The sequence below is a fragment of the Erithacus rubecula genome, assembly GCF_903797595.1.
Source record: "Erithacus rubecula genome assembly, chromosome: 13".
NCBI classification, from domain to species: Eukaryota; Metazoa; Chordata; class Aves; order Passeriformes; family Muscicapidae; genus Erithacus; species Erithacus rubecula.
In genome coordinates this window covers 1183917-1202293 of record NC_136665.1, presented here as the reverse complement: position 1 = coordinate 1202293, position 18377 = coordinate 1183917, and the positions used below count along the sequence as shown (strand labels likewise).

At 44.6% G+C, this 18377-nt stretch overlaps 2 protein-coding genes across 2 annotated transcripts in view; one reads left to right on the top strand and one right to left on the bottom strand.

Annotated features, from left to right (window-relative positions):
- Positions 1 to 10496, bottom strand: part of LOC306807530 (uncharacterized protein) — a gene marked incomplete at its 3' end in the record, with an annotated part of 71592 nt that extends 61096 nt beyond the window's left edge. The window contains exons 1-3 of the mRNA XM_079317186.1: positions 10388 to 10496; positions 10114 to 10185; positions 9911 to 10000 (exon numbers count right to left, since the gene is read on the bottom strand). The remainder of the gene's footprint in view (positions 1 to 9910; positions 10001 to 10113; positions 10186 to 10387) is intronic.
- Positions 1 to 18377, top strand: part of LOC306807311 (uncharacterized protein) — a 1031843-nt gene that overhangs the window by 621698 nt on the left and 391768 nt on the right. The gene's annotated exons all lie outside the window — the stretch shown is intronic.

The following is an 18377-nucleotide window of genomic DNA, read 5'->3' as shown; positions in this document are numbered from 1 at the left end:
AGATCCAGGGAGGAACAGGCAAACTGCAGCAGACCCGAGAGAAATTCTCCTTAGCATGAGAAAGGAGAAAAAGGCCTCAGGCCCTTGCAATTTTCAGCCTGTGGCTTCAATGAAGCCCACAAGTTACTTTAATACAACCCAGTACTGCACTTAATAATCCCAGTGCCGTGTCTAAAGCAAACTCTGGCTGCAGTAACCACACTCCAGCCCAGTGGCAAACCCTGAACATGGCAAGATGTGAGTCTGTAAGTCTGAGTTTCACTCTGCTCACCAGGAGTAGCTCTGAGGTGCAGCAGGACAGAGCACAGCTCATAAACACCTTCTCAGGACTGGAGGCATGGAGATCAGACACAAACAAAACCTCTCACACTGGGCACTCCAGAACTTGTCTGCTGCCCCCTCACCCTTGTCCTTGTGCTTCCCCTTTGCCCAAAGGCCAGCTCAGGGCCAGCCCCAGCCCTAGATGGTGAGCATCCCGCTGCAAACTCTGCAAGGACAAACACATGCCAGCTACAAAACAAAATATACAGGAACAACTTTAGCTTCCATTCATGCCTGATCTGACAGAAATAATTAAAGGAAATAAATTGATTTGGCAAATTCTGGCATATTGAAAATCAGCATAATGCAAAGGTGTGGCCCTGGCACAGGATGCCCAGAGCAGCTGTGGCTGCCCCATTGCTGGCGGTGTCCAAGGCCAGGTTGGTAAGGGCTTGGAGCAGCCTGGGACAGTGAAAGGAGTTCCTGCCATGGCACTGGATAGGAATTAAGGTCCCTTCCAACACAAACCATTCTGAGATTCTGTTACTCTATAGCGCATTACATTTAATAGGTTTTAAATTTACACTTGCAATTAATGTAGTGTGTACAAACCTGATCCTTATGGAAGCTGTGCATATTTAAAAGAACCTATATTTAAATGTGCATATACTTTATAATTCCAATTCATCCTTTGAAAAATTCCATGGCCCTATCTGAAAGCCAAGGGACATTTCTTTTCAAGATCTGTGATGAATGAGATCCAGACTTGGGACTGTTTCATAAAGTATCGTCCATGCCAAAATCCTCATCCAAAGAGAAATTCCAAGAACAATTATGAGGATTCTAACTATCAAATTCCTAGTTCTGCTTTATTTAAAGCAAAAGAGAAATTTATAAATGCATAGATAAACCACTTAAAAATTATATGTCAAAAGATATTAAAAGACAGACACCTAAAATAATTTCTAAAATATTACTAAATGAGTGATTTTTGGTTTATATTTTCAGCATCTAAACAATACCACTGTGATTTAGTGCTAAAGGATCCCAATGTGTTTACTCATGTTAACTTGGAATTTAATAATCAGAGTTTAAATCCTCTAGACCCCAACCTCCCCATGCCCAGCTCCAGCCATTCCCTGGGTGCTGTCCCTGTCCCAGGGAGCAGAGATCAGAGCTGCAGCCCCGGGGAGCTCTGACCTCAATCTTCCTGCTCCAGCTGAGCAAACCAAGTGCCCTCAGCTGCTCCTCATGTGCTTTCCCATCCAGACCCTCCACCAGCCAAAGCTAAGCTCTGAGTTTTACATGGTCTTCCAGGGTTGCTCTGCTGCCCTCGAGGCACTGAGCAAGGAGCTCAGGTGTTCACTGACACCTGGGGCAGGGCAGCACAGCTGCCTTTGGGCACCAATTCAGCTCAAAGCAGAACCTGAGCACATGGCACCACTGTCACAGTGACAGTGCAAAATGCAAAAATCCATTTCATCCAAGATGAAGTTGTTATATATGTGATTCCTGCTAATTAAATTGTAACAATATTGGCAAAATTGTGGCATCATAATTCATCAAAAATTGTATTTAATTGCTATAAAGCAAAAAGAGATAAAGGAAATGATTAAACAAAGCAGAAAAATCATCTGCCAGATGCTAGGTGGGAGGCAGGATAGGAAGAGTATAGGTCTAAGAACAAGTGTCTAGAAATAGGATTTCGACCTTGAAGTGGGCCAAATTGGGATGATTCCAAAGCGTTGGTCACTGGGCTGAGGACTCTTGTGGGAATATATATTTATTATATAACTCTAAGCTCAGTGCCCCTGCGCCACCTGAGAGGTCAAACAGCGAACACTGAGGAAGACCCAGAGCCTTCATCAGAAACAAGACCCCGAAAGGAGAGACCCCTGATCACTGGTGGCGCATGGCAACACAACACAGTGACCTAGATTTGAGGGATAGAAACGAGGAGGAGCTTTCTAGAAGATTCTGTATTAATATGTATTAGTAAACAGTATATAAATGAGATTTCAACTTGACTGATTTGGTAAGTAGTGAGAGGAAAGGCCTTACCCCAGTCGGGGATCTCCCGGTCAGTTTTGCTTATGCTTTATTCAACTGAACCATTGGACCTCTGTTATACTGAAATTGCTGCTGAATTTTGTATTTACTCAAATTTATATAACTGATATATTTTAATTGTATTCATTTATATACAATTGCTATTATAAATAAATTACTGCTAAATTTAACTTTGTGCTTTGATTAATTGGACAAAATCGAGCACATGCAATACTCATTTATAACAAAGTTAAGGTAACCTCCATCATTTGCATTTTACACTTGCAGTGATTCATTTCCCCAGCAATAACGGGGCAGTGTCCTCAGGCACCTCCTGCACAGCCCTTGGCAACTCAGGGCAGGTGTGCTTCAGAGAGCCACCGAGGTGCTTAACATGCACTAAAATAAGCCCAGAGTGACCAAATATTTTCAGAAATTTCAGTCCCAGCCAACACGTTCTGATGTCTCACTTGCAAGGTTAGAACTTTTACTTTCTTTAAGAAGCCACGAGGACACAGAGACCAGTGTGAGCCCAGTGCTGCTGCAGGAACAGGACAGGCATGGACAAGCCTTCACCACATGGAGAAGCTGCTGGGAGGCCCAGAATGTGCAATGTTCTAACTCTGCTTCCCAAGATCGTCTTGAAATAAAAGAACATAAAAACGTTGTACCTGTTCAAAAGAACATTCTCAGCAGTGGAGACTGCTGAAACCAGCTCAAATGGAGCACATCTTGAATAAGTGGGGTCCAGGGGATCCAGCACATCATAGAATCATAAATACTGAGTGTACTGAGACTCCATGGAACATCAGTGCCCTTTTTTACTATAAAACTACTGTATTATCTGTGGTTTTGGGTGAGTAAACAAAGGAAGAGGTTTTTGGTTCCACATGCAAATCACACTGTCCCTTCAGCTGAAAATGAGTCCTTGAACAATTTATTGGACTATCTCTGAACAACTTAATCAAAAGTGACAAAGCCAAGAAAGGTCTGGGTGGGACCTCAGCCAGCTTCAGACCAGAGCACAGCAGCACTGCAGGTCTTACCTTGGGCAAAGTGAACCTTTCTGTATTTTCCCCAGGAAAGTGAAAGTCCATAATAAGACCAGCTGGACACAGTTCTTCCAAAGGTTTGCTGTACTGAAGTGAGACATTATCGAGTCCCAGTCAGCATGGTCACCACAACATGACTAGCTCAGGGATTTTTAGGATCTTCTGTTTTGTCCACAATGTTTTGATTTATGCCAAGTACACTTCTAAAAGCACAGCTCTTTTCTGCTTCAGCCCAGATTTAAGTGACTGGATCCTGGACGTATTATCCTGGGTTAAGTTGGCTTAAAATACTGTAATTAACAGAATGAGACTAGATAAATAGTGTAACTAAATTAATCTATAATTAATTAACTGATACTCAGTGTAACTGAATTAATGTAACATATAGTAAAACAAGAGCATGTAACACAAATGCTGTCTGAAACCAGAGGGATGGAAATTGTTTTAATCAGGCCTCTCTACCTAGAGAATGTCATCCAGCACATACAACAAAAACTCTCAGGTCATTGCAAAGTTGGTGGATTTCCAAGCAATAAGGATTGTGATACATGAAGACACGTTACTAGGAAACTTGATGAAATGCTAGAGTTGAGGGAAAATTTTTTTGACCTAGTGGGAGTCCTGGAATTTCTCAGAGCATTGCATATTTCAAGCTGCATCTTAGCCAAAAGCAGCAGGCCAGCCTTCAGCATTAAACTGCTCTCCAGAGCACTGTGTCTGTTTCCTGTCATTCCAATGCTCAGCCCTTTCCTGCAGCTTGGCATAGAAACACTCGGAGTATTTTGTTGGATAACTTACATCTTGCACTGCATGACATTACGTGGTGTTAATCAGTCTCTGTTGCATCACAAGTTCCTGGAACACATATTCAAACCTTCCAGCTGTAGCCCAGGGGAAGCTGTTTGTGTCTTGCATGACAAAATTGGCAGGTTTTTTGCCAAGACAGCCCTTTCAAAAGGACTTGTTGCATGCATTAACATCTAAGGGGTTGCTTTCAAAGACAGACACAAAACCCATGAACAAACAGCAACCAACTGTAGCACATATTAAAAACAAGTACTTTCTTTTCAGCTCTTAATATTTTCTAAGCTGGTCTCCTCTTGCACTGCAGTATTTCCTTTGGACAGAGAAACACCCTTGCCCCATGATGTGACTGAACAAGGCGAACAGAACTTACACACAATGGATATATTAAAGCTAAACATGCAGAGTCCCATTTTGCAATCATCACAATTGATTTTCTGTTTCTTTTTTTTTCAGAAGGGTGATTTGGTGGCGCGTGTTTATTTTATCCAGTTTCTTGTTCTAACAGTTTGTTGCTGTGCACCCCTGTGTTTTCCCCGGTTGCTTTGTCCCCAGGTTGTATCCGCCCCTGAAACTTCCCGGTTGGCATTGCCCGCCCCTTGTCCCAGTTGCTGCCTGTCCATCATTGTAACCCCGCCCCTTGTTCCAGCAGCTTCCTTGTCAGTCCCACCCTGGGCCAATCCCTTGTTGCTCCGCCCCCTTGGAAATCCCCTGTTCCTCGGCGTCCCATTGGCCCATGTGACCCTTTCTCCTCCCCCTGCTGCCCTCATTGGTTCAGCTCTGTGAGACCCTGCCCTCCGCTCCGCCCTAAGGATCCCTCAGTGCTGAAGCGTTTATGTGCACGCCCTGCTTTGCTCCTGTGTTTCATGCTGGGCACAGAAAAGCTGTTTGTTACCGAGTCCTCCAGTCCTAAGAAATGTCTTGGAACCTCAGCTGCTGAGAGCCTCCCTCTCCTCTTTACCTGAGCCCAGACGCCGAGCACGGCGTGGAGCAATTAGCTCAAAGGTTCTGCCTCCAGGAAATGCTGCTCTGGGGCAGTTCCCCACTCCTGGTGCTGTGCCGGTGTGTCTCCAGCGTGCTAGCCCGGGCTGTAGTGAGCCGTGCCAGGGTGAGACCTGTATCTCGCATGCCCTGGCTAGTTTGGTGCCATCACCACTGATTACCTGTCATTTGTAGTTACCTGTCCTTTCTGTAGTTTCTCTGCCCATTTGTTACTGTTTGATCGCTGCCTCCTTCACCTGATTGTACATTTTTCTGGATTTTTGGGGTCCTTTACATTAGTTTTGATTTTTCCTTGGTGGTTTGTTTTGTTTACCTGTTTTGTAGGGTCACATTATTGACTTTGTTATTTGGCTGAGGTAGGAATCAGCTTGCGATTTTTATTGTAGGATTTCAAAGCCAGGTGTTGCAGATAAAGATTTTTTTTTTTCTTTTTGAAGTCATCTTAGATGCAGCTCTGCAAACCCCTGTGACTTGGAGGACTGTGTGCTCTCAGACAGCAATTTGTGCATGAACAGGAGACTTGTAGTTCCAATCTCCATTACATGCAACAAAATTTAAAGTGTTTGGAGTGGAACCAATTCTAACATTTATTTTGCCTTATTTTATATGCAATAAAATTGTGTCAGATTCATCAATGAACTGGGTACTGGGTTTTTCCAGGTTGGAGTGTGCAAGGATGATCCCTTAGCCCATGTGTGGACCTGGTGTGCACCAGGCCAGACACATGACTGTCATCCATAGCCAGCCTCTGTCTGCAAAGAGAGCAGGGAGCTGCAGCTCTGAGGACCTCAGGGCTTAGTGAGCAAACAGACCAAATCCCTAATTTCTATCAGTTACTTTACCAGGAGTATTTGTAGCTGATCTGTTTTTATATTCGTGCCTAGAGCTGGAAACAAAGAACCCTGGCAGTTTGCTGTAGCTGAGAAGTGAAGAGACTCTTTCCAACAGGTTTCAGCTCTGCATCCTTGTTTGAGTTAAAAGCAAAGCCAAACTTTTCCGTTGGTCACATCAAACCAACATAGGTTTGATCAGTGTGTGAAGGAGAGAAGAGTGTAAAAATAATTTCATTTTATAGTACTTACAATTTCCTAATTCAGCCATGGGATATTTATGCCAGAATTCACTGTATCAAGTAACTGGGAAAATTATTGGAAGAGAAGTATTTTTTAAACTAATTTTAAAAAAGGGGAATGACTTTCATAAACACAACCTTCTGGTCAAAATATGGTACTTTAAATGTGTCAAAGCCCTTTGATGATGGAGCCCTGCACCCCAGTCATGTGCAGTGCAGCCTCAGCTGTCCCTTTGAGCCCAGAGCTGCCAAAAGTGGCTCCAAGACTGATTGGCAATCAATCCAGAACAGGGCTCACACACAGAGCAAAGTCTCAAGGCCAAAGCCAAACCTTCATGAGCTTGGCTTTGTTTAACACTAAATGGAGGAATGTTTGCTCATCCTGTAACATCACTCCCATGGGGAGCGGAGGTGCCCTGATTGTAAATGTTTTCCTTCATCAAAGGGCAAGTGCTTAGTAACATTTTTGTACTGCCTGCTGACACTGCTGGTCAGGCTGTGTCCATGGAAATGGTTCTTGATTGCTCCACTCTTTTCCAGGATATCTCTTTTGAAGGGATCCATGCCCAGATATTCTACAGTATGAAAGAGAATCAGTGAATCACAGATTATGCTGAATACGAATGGCCCCACAGTGCTCATCAAGTTCAGCTCCTGCCTCTGCACCCAGTACTCCTGATATCCTCAGGAGTCACCCCATGTGCTTGAGAGTATTGTCCAAATGCATCTGGAGTTCTCTCAAACGCGGTGCTGCCTTGGGATGCCTGTAGCAGTGCCCAGCTGTCCTCTGGATAAAAATCTTTTTCTAATATCCAGCCTAAATCTCCCCTGACACAACTTCAGGCCATTCCCTATCAGTGGGGACAAAGGAAAGAGATCAGTTCCTCCCTCTCCTCTTCCCATCATGAGGAAGTCGCAGACGCTGATGAGGTGTCTCATCAGTCTCCACCAGGCAGAAGAGACAAAGAGTTCTCTGCTGCTCTTCACACAGCTTCCCCTTAAGCCCTTCACCATCTTCACTGCCCTCTCTTGAACAATTTTACACTGCAGTGATGAAATCTTGCGACAATATTTGAGCTGAGGCCACCCCAGAGCAGAGCAGAGTGCGACAATTGCTCCCTGGCCTGCCTGGCCATGCTGGGCCTGGTGCCCCTCAGAATGGAGATGTGTCCCCTGGCTGCCAGGGCACTGCTGACTATATGCAATTTTCCATCCACCATGATTGCCATGTTCCTTTGCACAGTGCTGCTCTCCAGAATCTCATTCTCCAGCTTGCGTATACATCAATGGTTTCCCCATCCCAGGTCCACAATCTGACATTTTCCCTTGTTGAATTTCATGAAGTCTTTGGTTGTAAAGCCCTCCACGTTGTCCAGGCCCTGCCCTAAGCCCAGGGATGCTCAGCACGGGCTCCCCCTGCCCCTTGAGGCCTCGCCGCTGGTCACAGCAGCTCCTGCCTGGCTCCTGCCTGCCGGCACCGAGGGCATCCATGGCTGCTCCTGGGCATGGAGCTCAGCCAGTGCTGGTGCCACGTGGGCTGTGCTGGTGCTACCACCCAGACACAGCTGTGACAACCCAATGTCTTTATTGCAATGTAAAACAATAGCCAAGGTCTGCCCTTGCAGACAGGGTCTGGCAAACTTCAGTCCAGGCCAGGGAGCAGGGCCAGGGGGCTTGGGGAGAGGGGTTCTTGTTTTGGACGTGTGGGTGCTGGGACACGCTCAAGAGAGCAGTGCAGCTAGGGCAGATGGGGAGAGATGTGAAGAAATGGAATGTGACATATTCTGATTGCCTGAGCTCTTGGGCTTCTCTTCTGCATGTGCACAGGAGCACCTGTGGAGAGAGCAGAGTCTGAGGCCCCAGCTGCCCCTGGCACACAGGGAACCTCGTGCCCAGCAGGGCCCAGAGCTGGCAAGGCTCATTAGCACGGCTGGAGCTGCTGGCACAGCTTGGCCCAGCTGGACAGCTGCCCCTCAAGGCCCCGGCCAGCAGGGGATGGCTCTGGGCAGGGTCCCTGGCCAGGAGCAGCCCCAGAGCGCCTCTGCCTTTCAAGGGCAATCTGGTCCCCGCTCTTTCTCCTCCCCACCTTGCTCTGCCTCTGCCCGCTGCTCCTGGGGCTGCTCTTGGCCACGCAGCCTCAGCGGGAGCCAGCACTGGCTGCAGCCCCAGCGGCTCCCCAAGACAAGGCCCAGCAATTGGGAGGCCAATGAAAGCACTGGGCAGCAGCAGAACCCTCAGCAGAGTTATGTGGAGAACCACTGACCACGCACAACTCCATAGCAGCCTCACTGGCAATGTTTGCTGCCTACAAGCAGCCATCACATGAAGGTGCCAGAGGGGAAGAGCAACAAAAACCTCACCTTTGTTTCTCCCAGTAATTCCAGATTGTGATGCAAAGAAGAATGTGCATAAACACCAAAAAGAATGATATTAAGAGCAGCCATTTGCCTGTTTCCGTGAGGAAACCCTTTCCAATGTCCACCTGGGAATCGGTTGTGGTGATGGCTGCCTCTGTGGGAGCAATGGAGTGTCTGAGCCCGTGCTGTGTTCCACTGCTGAGCTGGCAGCTCGCTGGATACATCCAGGACATGCTCTGTTTCCCCAGAGCTGGGGCCTGGGGCACCTTTGCCTCCTTGGCACAGGCTGTGCCACCCAACAAAGCCCAGAGGGCTGGGAGGAGAGCCCAGGGGCAGCGCAGCTGCTTGGGCAGTGGCTCCTTCCAGGGACCCGGGCCCAAGCCAGCCCTGAGCAGCCACTGCCCACCCCGAGCCTCCCTGCCCTGTGACAGCTGCCCCAGCCCCAGGGGACACAGTCAGGCCCTATCAGGACCCAGTGCAGCCCCTGCCCAGTCAGGAGCCAGGGCTGACTGTGGCCCTGGGCTCATGGCAGGGCTCCTGCTTGGGCTGCTCCTGTGCCTTGGGCCTCTGGGCACTCAGGGTAGCTCCGGGAGCAGCTGCAGCAGGAGGGACCTTGGTGCATGAGTCCCCTTTCCCAGAGGCTGGGAATGAGCTCCAGAGGCCTCCAAGCCGAGGCACCTCCAGCTTTGGCTGCTGCTGGGCCGTGCAAGGGCAAGGGCTGAGCCTGGCACAGCAATTACCTCCTGTGCCTGTGCCTGTGCCTGTGCCTGGGATCTCCTTTCCTCTTGAAGCAGAGGCTGCCGATGAGCGACTGCTTCCACGGGGAAATGCTGCATTCCACAGACCCTCTATGTCCATGTCTTATGGAGAAAGAGAGGGAGACAGCTGGATCAGATGGAACTGTTCTTCATTAGGGTGATGGCATTTTCAAGAGGCAATAATTGTTAGAGATATGAGAAGGAGCAGGAAAAGGCCCAGGTTCATGGGGCTCAGAGAGGGTTGTCTTGTGTCCAAAGCACCACCTTTCCTGATCTAGCATAAAGACTGGGAAATGCAGGGATCTCAGGGTATCCATGGCCTGTGAGGGACATTGGGTTCCCTGTGAGCTGATGCCAGAGGCCTTCCTGCAGAGGCTGGGGAGAAGCTGCAGCCAGGCCAGGCTGGGAAACAGCCCTGCAGGGTGTGACAGCAGCAGCGGGGCAGCGAGGCTGCCATGGATCCCTTCCCGCTGTGCCGGGCACGGCGTGTCCAGATGTGCAGGGAAAGCCCCCGGCTGCTGAGTGTCAGGAGAAGGCTGAGGGAAATGTACCCACCTTGTTTTCTCTGCAGCATTTCCTTCAGTATTTTCCGCATGGCTTTGCATGGTTTTAGGGATTTCTTCTCTGCTTTGTCTCTGATCTTTCCTGTGAGAAGTCCTTAGAGCAAACATAACCCATAATAGTAGTTCCATTTTATAGGAGTGGATCCCACAGATGCAGTGCTCATTCTGTGGGGTCAGCAGGGACACACTACTCACCCCTGAGATGGGAGTCGGGCTTGTGTGCAGCATCCAGGCCAGGAGGTGAAGAAATCCTCCCTGCAGACACACCTGTAACTCAACAGCCACAGAAGCTTCTCTCATCTCTGCTGCTCTGCCTGGGCAGCACTGAGCTGCAGGAGCAGTGAGGGGATTGCACAGGGCCAGGGCACACACGAGCACGGCTCTGTCCTGGCACCTGCAGCGATGCCCCCCTGGCCGAGCTTTGGGCTCTGAGCTGGCAGCTGCCCCAGGGGGAGAGGCCTTGACCTACCCTCACCAGCTCCCAGAGGCTCTTCCCTGGATGTGGGTTGGGAAGCCAGATCACCTTCCCCAACAGGTTCACCTGCAAAGAAAGGCAGGACAGAAGAGCTGCCAGCACTGCAGGAGATCCTCAGGCTGCCCATGGTCAGCAATGGAGCCACACAAGGCACATCCCTGGAGCACAGCCCTGGGCCCTTCCCTCCCATCTCTGAACTTCTTGTGGCTGCCCAGGCAGGAGGTACTGGCATTGCACATGGGAATAGGATTGACAGCTAAATGTTCCTTCCTCCCACTGTCAGCGATCCTGTGGGATCACTTAGGGCTTGAGAAGGGAGCAGGACAAGATTTCCAGTATCCTTCAACCCTGAGATTTTCTTAAGGGAAATGGCACATGTGCGAGCCCTTTACACAGTGACACAGTTTATTCTGTCAGGAGCAGAGAATTGAGAACTTGCCTTCAACATTCTCTATAAACTTCAAGCCATCATTCACCGGCTCCTCCTGAGAACCCTTGTCCTGATCCCAATCTGGAAGGGAGCAGAGATCAGAAGCATTTCCATGCTGTGCTGGGATCCCCTTCTGCCTTAGAGAACTGGGCACTGCAAGGGGGTTGTGTAGGGCTGGTGGGGTCAGATATGAATGGACAATGCTGGGCGTTCTCTCCCTCCCACAGAGGAAAGCCTCCCTATAGCCCTATGCAAAACCATTCCCAACGCTTCCTGGGGAGAAGGGAGCGCTGTCCCGGGAAAGGGGAGCCAGGCCGCCGGCTCACCTGCTCCCCGCGCTGGCCACGGAGCTGCCTGGGCAGCCCTGGCAGGCAGGGCCACAGCCAGGAGGAGCAGGAGGAAGAGGCGCAGAGCAAGGGCCATGGTGCCTTGCCCTCTGCCAGTGCCGCAGCTCTTGCTGCCACCGCTGTGCTGCCACCGCTGTCCCAATGTCAGCACCACTGCCGCCGCCGCCGCTGCTGCCGCAACAGTTGTGCTCCAGGACTGACTGCTCGGTGCCTGTGGTGCTGTGCAACCCCGGGGCTCTGGGACCTCTGTGACCTCAGAGCCTGCTGTGACCTCAGCCTGCTGTCACCCCAGGGCCTGCTGTGACCTCAGCCTGCTGTCACCCCAGAGCCTGCTGTGACATCATGGCCTCTGCTGTACCCCCACAGTGTACCCCCATCTGTGCAAATGTCCTGATCTGACTGTAAATGTTTTGCTTCTTCAAAGGGCCATTGCCTAGCAAAACCTTTGTTTTGCCTTCTGACACTGCTGGTCAGGCTGTGTCTCTGGAAATGCTCTTGATGGCTTCCTGTTGCAATGGGGAACAAAGAGACATGTACCCCTTTATGCGTCCAACAGAGATAGCTTTATTACAGAATTCACCCACTTTTGTACCTTCAATTTCAACCAGACAAAACCAAACCTTTAGTGAAGATGGGCAGCCATTGGCTGGCTCAGCTGCCGTCTGTCTGAGCATCATTTCCACCAGTCTGTGTCCCATTGAAATGCTGTCCACACGTTCCTCCTCATAACTGCCTCTCACCTCCAGCCAACTTCCAACTTCCCATCCTGCAGCTGAGCCTTCCCCACAGGGCCTTCTGGTGAACATAACCCTTAGCAACTTTAACAATAATTATCCATTATCCCAGAGCTTCCCTCTTTTCCTGGGCATGGCCCTGGAGGAGGTCCAGGCCCAGATGATGCCATTGATGGAGATGTGCCCTAAGCCCAGGGATGCTCAGCACAGGCTCCCCCAGCCCCTCGGGGCCCCTGGTCACAGCAGCTCCTGCCTGGCTCCTGCCTGCCCGCACCGTGGGCATCCATGGCTGCTCCTGGACATGGAGCTCAGCCAGTGCTGGTGCCACGTGGGCTGTGCTGGTGCTACCACCCAGACACAGCTGTGACAACCCAATGTCTTTATTGCAATGTAAAACAATAGCCAAGGTCTGCCCTTGCAGACAGGGTCTGGCAAACTTCAGTCCAGGCCAGGGAGCAGGGCCAGGGGGCTTGGGGAGAGGGGTTCTTGTTTTGGACGTGTGGGTGCTGGGACACGCTCAAGAGAGCAGTGCAGCTAGGGCAGATGTGGAGAGATGTGAAGAAATGGAATGTGACATATTCTGATTGCCTGAGCTCTTGGGCTTCTCTTCTGCATGTGCACAAGAGCACCTGTGGAGAGAGCAGAGTCTGAGGCCCCAGCTGCCCCTGGCACACAGGGAGCCTCGTGCCCAGCAGGGCCCAGAGCTGGCAAGGCTCCCCAGCACGGCTGGAGCTGCTGGCACAGCTTGGCCCAGCTGGACAGCTGCCCCTCAAGGCCCCGGCCAGCAGGGGATGGCTCTGGGCAGGGTCCCTGGCCAGGAGCAGCCCCAGAGCGCCTCTGCCTTTCAAGGGCAATCTGGTCCCCGCTCTTTCTCCTCCCCACCTTGCTCTGCCTCTGCCCGCTGCTCCTGGGGCTGCTCTTGGCCACGCAGCCTCAGCGGGAGCCAGCACTGGCTGCAGCCCCAGCGGCTCCCCAAGACAAGGCCCAGCAATTGGGAGGCCAATGAAAGCACTGGGCAGCAGCTGAACGCTCAGCAGAGTTATGTGGACAACCACTGACCACGCACAACTCCATAGCAGCCCCACTGGCAATGTTTCCTCTCACCAGGCTTAAAAGAAACATTTTGAGGCCGAGGTCAGCAAAACACTCACCATTTTCTCTTCCAGCATTACCAGATTCCGGCTGAGAACATCATCAGGATCAGTGCCCCACCAGCCCCAATGGCCAGTAACTTATCCAAACAGTGTGTTCCCCATCAGAAATCTCTTCTCCTGCTTTTCCAGATATTTTCAGCACATGTTAGATTGCCAACTGCCTCTGTGGGAGCAATGGGAGACTGAGCCTGTGCTGTGCTCCATTGCTGAGCTGGCAGCTCGCTGGATACAGCCAGGACGTTCTCTGTTTCCCCCCGAGCCGGGCCTGGGGCACCTTGGCCCCTCTTGGAACAGGACTCTCATCCACGAACCCCGGAGACTACATGGGATAATTCATCTGTTTTGCGCTGGTTTTCTGAGGCAATATCTGAATATTTGAATATTCCATATTCAAATATTCCCCATTCCAATATTCAAATATTCCAATATTCCAACATTCCAATGTTCCAATATTCCAACATTCCAATATTCCTATGTTCCAACATTCCAATATTCCAATATTCCAATATTTCAACATTCCAATATTCTAACATTCCAATATTCCAACATTTCAATATTCCAATATTCCATATTCCAACATTCCAATATTCCAACAATCCAATATTCCAATATTCCACATTCCAATATTCCAATATTCTAATATTTCAACATTCCAATATTCCATATTCTCATATTCCAATATTTCATGTTCCAATATTCCAAGATTCCATATTCCAATATTTCAATTTTCCATTATTCCCATAATCCAGTATTTAAATATTCCACATTGCAATATTTCAAGATTGGAATATTCTAGTATTCCAATAATCAAAAATTCCAATATTCTAATATTCCAATATTCCATATGCTAATATTCCATTATTGCCATTTTCCAATATTCCAATATTCCACAATCAATTAATTCCAATACTTTGCATATTGCAGTATTTCATATTCCACTCTCCCAATAGAGGAATATTAAATATTCCAATATTTCAATATTCCATTATTCCTATAATCCAATATTTCAATATTCCACATTCCAATATTTCAAGATTGGAATATTCCAGTATTCCAATAATCAAAAATTTCAATATTTCAATATTCCAATACTCCAATATTCCATATTCCAATATTCCACCTTCCAATACTTCAATATTCCAATATTCCATATGCCAATATTCCAATATTCCCATTTTCCAGTGTTCCAATATTCCACAATCTATTAATTCCAATATTTTCAATATTTCAATGCTTTCCTATATTCCATATTCCAATGTTAAATTATTCCTATATTCCCATAGATTCCAGCATTCCAATATTCCACATTCAGATATTTCAATATTCCAATAATCAAAAATTCCATTATTCCAATATTCCCGTATTGCAATACACCATTATTCCATATTCCAATATTCCACTATTCCTATATTCAAATATTTGACATGGCAATATTCCAATTTTCCACATTCCAATATTCCGATATTCCATATTACAATATTCAAGTATACCAATATTCCCCATTCCATATTCAAATATTCTCATAATCTAATATTCTATAATTCTCGTATTCCTATATCCCTATATTCAAATATTGGAATATTCCATATTCCAATATTCCAAGCTTCCCAGATTGCAATATTCCAATGTTACAATATTCCAATACTGGAATATTCCATATTCCAACATTCCATTATTCCATATTCCAATACTCCATATTCCAATATTCCCATAATCCAATATTCCAATATTCAATATTCCAATATTCTGCAATCCAATATCCTAATATTTACAATATTCCAATATTACAATGGTCCAATATTACATATTTCAATATTCCATATTTGAATATATTCCATTATTCTAATATTTAAATATTTCAACATTCCACGTACCAATATTTCAATATTGGAATAATCTATATATCAATTCTTCATTATTCCAATGTTCCATATCCCAATATTCCAAAATTCCATATTCCGATATTCGCATATTCCAACATTCCACCTTCCAGTACTCCAGTATCGGAATATTTCAAATTCCAATATTCCGCATTCCAATATTCCACATTCTAATATTCCACATTCTGATATTTCATATTCATATGTTCATTTTTTCCAATATTCCCATATATCAATATTTCAATATTCCACATTCCAATATTTCTATATTCCATATTCCAATATTTCAGCATTCCCATATTCCAATATTGCAATATTGCAATATTCCAATATTCCACAATCCTATACTCCATATTCCCATTTTGCAATATTCCACATACCAATATTCCAGTATTCCAATATTCCAAGGTTCCAGGGTTCCATGATTCCAGTACTCCACATTCCAATATTCCAATATTTCCACAGCGCAATATTCCAATATTCCAATTTTCAAGGTCCAAGGTTCCAAGATTCCAATACTCCATATTCCAGTATTTCCATATTGGAGTATTCCATATTCCAATATTCCACTATTCCCGTATTCCAATGTTTGACATGGCAGTATTCTAATTTTCCACATTCCAGTATTCCAATATTCCGATATTCCATATTTCCAATATTTTAAATATTCCCTATTTCGATATTCTAATATTCCATATTTCAATAATTTGATATGCTGCATAAAATATTCCAATATTACCATATTGCAATATTTCAATATTCTATATTCCAATATTCCCATATTCCCATATTCCAGATTCGCCTATTACTATATTCCACATTCCAATAATCCAATATTCCATATTTCAACATTTCAAGTTTTCAATATTCCAATAATCCAATATTCAAATATTCCATATTCCAGTATTTCAGTATTCCATTATTCCCATATTCCAATATTTCAATATTCCACATTCCAATATTTCAATATTCCAATATTCCATATTCCAGTACTCCAACATCGGAATGTTTCAAATTCCAATATTCCGCATTCCAATATTCCAATATTCTAATATTCCATACTCCTATCTTCAATTTCTCCAATATTCCCCTGTATCAATATTTCAGTATTCCACATTCCAATATTTCCATATTCCAGCATTCCCATATTCCAATATTGCAATATTCCTATATTCCAATATTCCAATATTCAAGATTCCAATATTCTAGTATTCCAATTTTCCAATAGTCCAATATTACATTTTAAATTCATTACAATATTTCCAATAATCCATATACTTATATTCCAATATTCCGTATTCCAATATTTCAATATTCCATTATTCCCATATTTCAATATCGAAATATTCCATATTCTAACATTCCAATATTCCAATATTCCCATATTCCAATCCTCTTTATTTCCAATACTCCATAATCCCATAATGAAATATTCCACATTTAATATTCCATTATTATATTCCAATATTATATTCCAATAATATTCCAATATCCTAAGATTCCAATATTGTAATATTCCAGTATAGTAATATTCCATATTCCAATATACAAATATTAAATTATTCCTCATCCTTATATTCCATATTCCCATATTCCAATAGTCTCATATTCTGTATTCCAGTATTTTGATAGTGAAATATTCCCTATTCCAATATTCCCTATTCCAATATTCCACATTGCAATATTCTAATATTCCATATTCTTATATGTTTTATTCCAATACTGGAATATTCAAAATTCCAATATTCTATATTGCATTAGTCCCATATTCCAATTTTTCAATATTCCACATTCCAAGATTTCAATTTTCACAATTCCAATATTGGAATATTCCATTATGCAATATTCCAAGATAGCACATTTCCAGGATTCCAATATTGCAATATTCCAATATTAGATATTCCAATATTGCAATATTCCAGTATTCAATATTCCAGTGTTACAATATTGTAATATACCAATATTCCATATTCCAATATTCCATATTCTAATATTGTATATTCCGATATTCCATATTCCACTATTCCAATACTCCATTTTGCATTATTCCAGTATAGGAATATACAATATTCCAATATTCCCATATTCCAATATTCCCATATTCCAATATTCAATATTCCAATATTCCAATAATCCAAATTTAAATAAAGCAATAATGGAATTGTCTGTATTCCAATTACCCACATTCCGATACTCCATATATCCATATTGCAATATTCCATATTCCCATATTGTGATAGTCCCACATTCCCGTACTCCCATATTCCAATATTGCAATATTCCATATACTAATACTCCAATTATCCCATATTTTCATGTTCCAATATTCCACTATTCTCTTCACCAATATTCCATATTCCAAAATTGCAATAGTCCACGTTCCAATATTTCAATATTCCAATATTCTAACATTCCATATTCCAATATTCCAATATTTCATATTCCAGTCTTCCCATATTGGAATACTCCATATTCCTATATTCCAATATTTCCAACATTCCACATTCTAATAATTCATATTCCCATATTCCAATATTCCAATATCCCCATTGACCAATATTCCAATATTCTACTTCCCATTATTCTCATATTCCAATATTTCAAAATTCCACATTCCAATATTTCAATATTGGAATATTCTATATCCCAATATTCTAATATTCCAACACTCCCATACTCTATATTCCAATATTCCAATATTTCAAGATTCCATATTCCAATATTTTAATATTCGCTTATTCCCATATTCCAATGTTCCAATGTTCCACATTCCAAAATTTCAACATTGGAATATTCCTATATTCCCATATTTCAATATTCCTATATTCCCATATTGCAATATTGCACATTCCATTTTTGCAATATTCCAATATTCCCTATTCCCATATTCTACGTTCCAATATTCCAATGTTTCAATTCCAATATTCCAATATCCCACATTCCAATATTCCAATAGTACATATTCCAATATTCCAATATCCCACATTCCAGTATTCTAATATTCCAATATTTCATATTCCATTGCTCCAATATCCCACATTCCATTATTCTAATAATCCCATATTTCATATTCCATTGCTCCAATATTCCACATTCCAATATTCCAATATTATAAATGCAAATATTCCAATATTCCAATATTCCTACTTCCAATATTCCATATTCAAATATTCAACTATTCCAGTATTCCAATATTCCAATAAACCAGTTATTTTCCAGTGTGTTTGTGAGGGAACTACTCTAAAGCTTACAATCAGAGAATTGAGTTGGAAGGGACCCCCAAGGGACATTCAGTTCAGCTCCTGACCTTGCACAGACACCTGAAAATCCCACCCTGTTCCCGTTGTCCAAATATTCTTTGAGCTCTGGCAGCCCTGGGCTTGTTCCCATTCATTGGGAGCATGTTCAGTGCCTAACCTGGAGAAAAACCTTTCCCCAG